General features: G+C 53.8%; 1 pseudogene; it reads left to right on the top strand.

Moving 5' to 3' along the window:
• The first annotated feature begins 1,315 nt into the window (after window positions 1–1,315).
• LOC121474939 lies at window positions 1,316–2,837 on the top strand (annotated as a pseudogene).
• Window positions 2,838–3,041: the final 204 nt, after the last annotated feature.

Below are 3,041 nucleotides of genomic sequence, written 5' to 3' on the forward strand. Positions count from 1 at the left end.
TGGGAGGTGGGATCTCATTGTGGGTTTGATTTGTATTTCCCTGATGGCAAGTGATGTGGAGCATTTTCTCACGTGCATGTTGGCCATGTCTATGTCTTCCTCTGTGAAATTTCTGTCTTTTGCCCATTTCATGATTGGATTGTTTGTTTCTTTGGTGTTGAGTTTAATAAGTGCTTTATAGATCTTGGAAACTAGCCCTTTATCTGATACGTCATTTGCAAATATCTTCTCCCATTCTGCAGGTTGTCTTTTAGTTTTGTTGACTGTATCCCTATAAAAATACCATGGACTTTCTTCAGAGAGTTAGAACAAATTGTTTTAAGATTTGTGTGGAATCAGAAATGACCCCGAATAGCCAGGGGAATTTTAAAAAAGAAAACCATAGCTGGGGGCATCACAATGCCAGATTTCAGGTTGTACTACAAAGCTGTGGTCATCAAGACAGTGTGGTACTGGCACAAAAACAGACACAGAGATCAATGGAACAGAATAGAGAATCCAGAAGTGGACCCTGAACTTTATGGTCAACTAATATTCGATAAAGGAGGAAAGACTATCCACTGGAAGAAAGACAGTCTCTTCAATAAATCGTGCTGGGAAAAATGGACATCCACATGCCGAAGAATGAAACTAGACCACTCTCTTTCACCATACACAAAGGTAAATTCAAAATGGATGAAAGATCTAAATGTGAGACAAGATTCCATCAAAATCCTAGAGGAGAACACAGGCAACACCCTTTTTGAACTCAGCCACAGTAACTTCTTGCAAGATACATCCACGAAAGCAAAAGAAACAAAAGCAAAAATGAACTATTGGGATTTCATCAAGATAAGAAGCTTTTGCACAGCAAAGGATACAGTCTGTTCTCATTCTAATATGGGACTTTCTACCATGGGCGTGGGCTCTGTTATCTTTCTGATGCGGGATTCTCTGCCGAGGGCAATTCTGAGCTCTGTTGTCTTTCTGATATGGGATTACCTGCTGAGGACACTGAGGACATTCTGCAGTTTTTCCCCTTAAAGTTCAGCTCTTATTCACAGGGGCCTAAGATGGCTGTACTTGTGCTAATGCTAAACTTGAGGTGGAATGGCCTTGATTTTTCTCGGCCTCCACATTCCGATGATCTGAAAAAAAAAGCCCCACTCTGTGCATGTTCTATCACATATGCCTCCATGCCTGTTCTCTGCCCTGGAAGGCAAAGCTAATCTGGTTAAAATACGGGGAAGCTACGAAAAACACTGTTATCAGACTGATAGGTGTTTGTAGAGTCAAATGGCAAATTATTTACCCAAAAAGAATATACATATGCATCATGTTAGGTACAAGTATAAAACCAAAGGTAGCCCACCTAGAAGGGGCTCCTGGCGCTCCTTCTGGAACCTCTGTCAGGTTCTGCCTCCTCGCCTTCAGTCCAGCCTCCACCATGTCCATCAGGGTGACTGACCCAGAAGTCCTACAAGGTGTCCACCTCCAGCCCCCCGGCCTTCAGCAGCCGCTCATATGCCTTCTCCTGGGTGGGCAGCTTCTTCCGGGGTGGCCTGAACAGCAGCATGAGTGTGGTCAGGGGCTACAGCAGGCCCGGGCCGTGGGGCGGGGGCATCACAGCCGTGTCAGTGAACCAGAGCCTGCGGAGCCCCCTGAAGCGCCCCAACATCCAGGCGGTGTGCACCCAGGAGAAGGAGCAGATCAAGAGCCTCAACAACAAGTTTGCCTCCTTCATCGACAAGGTCAGACACCTGGAGCAGCAGAACAAAATCCTGGAGGCCAAGTGGGGCCTCCTGCAGCAGCAGAAAACGGCTCGGAGCAACATAGACAACATGTTTGAGAGCTACATCAACAGCCTCCGGAGGCAGCTGGACACCCCGGGGCAGGAGAAGCTGAAGCTGGAAGTGGAGCTTGGCAACCTGCAGGGGCTCATGGAGGACTTCAAGAATAAATAGGAGGATGAGGTGAAATTGCGTGGAGACATGGAGGATGAATTTGTCCTCATCAAGAAGGACGTGGATGAAGCTTACATGCACAAGATGGAACTGGAGGCCCGCCTGGAAGGGCTGACCGGCGAGATCAACTCCTTAGGGCAGCTGTAGGAAGAGGAGACCCAGGAGCTGCAGTCCCAGATCTCGGACCGTCCGCGGTGCCGTCCAGGGACAACAGCCGCTCCCTGGACCTGGACCGCATCACCGCCGAGGTCAAGGCCAGTGCGAGGACATCGCCCACCGCAGCCGGGCGGAGGCCGAGACCATGCACCAGATCAAGTACGAGGAGCTGCAGACCTTGGCCGGGAAGCACGGGGATGACCGCCGCCGCACGAAGACTATTTCCGAGATGAACCGGAGCATCAGCCGCCTCCAGGCTGAGATCGAGGCCCTCAAACACCAGAGGGCTGCCCTGGAGCCTGCCATCGCCCACGCCGAGCCGCGCGGGGACCTGGCCATCAAGGACGCCAGTGCCAGGTGGCCGGGCCGGGCGGAGCCGGAGGCCGCCCCGCAGCGGGACCAGCAGGACACGGCCCGGCAGCTGCGCCAGTCCCGGGAGCTCCTGAGCGTCAGGCTGCCCTGGACGTCGGGACCGCCACCGCCCGCTGCCGGAGGGCGGGTCTGGGATGCAGAACGCGAGCATCCACACGAAGACCACCAGCGGCCACTCCGGGGGCCTGGCCTTGGCCTACGGGCCCCACAAGCCCCGGCCCCAACCGCGGCCAAGCCCCTTCCAGTCCGGCTTTGGCCCTGGGTTCCTTCAGCCGCAGCAGCTCCTCCAAGGCCGTGGCTGTGAAGAAGATGGAGACTCGCGATGGGAAGGGGGTGTCTGAGTCGTCTGACGTCCTGCCCAGGTGAACAGCCAGCGCGGGCCCTCCCAGCCTCCTTGCTCTTGTGGCCCCATGAAGCCTTTGGGGGAAGGAGCTGTGCAGGGGGCCTCGCGTACGAGAGACCCGCCTAAGGCTCAGCCCCGGTCCCCAGCCCACCCTTAGGGGGAGTCTACTGCCCTGGGTACCCCTTCTTGTCCATGCCCCCAACCGACAGCCAATTCAAGTGTCTTTT

Source organism: Vulpes lagopus, chromosome 13 (assembly GCF_018345385.1).
Source record: "Vulpes lagopus strain Blue_001 chromosome 13, ASM1834538v1, whole genome shotgun sequence".
In the NCBI taxonomy this organism is placed as follows: domain Eukaryota; kingdom Metazoa; phylum Chordata; class Mammalia; order Carnivora; family Canidae; genus Vulpes; species Vulpes lagopus.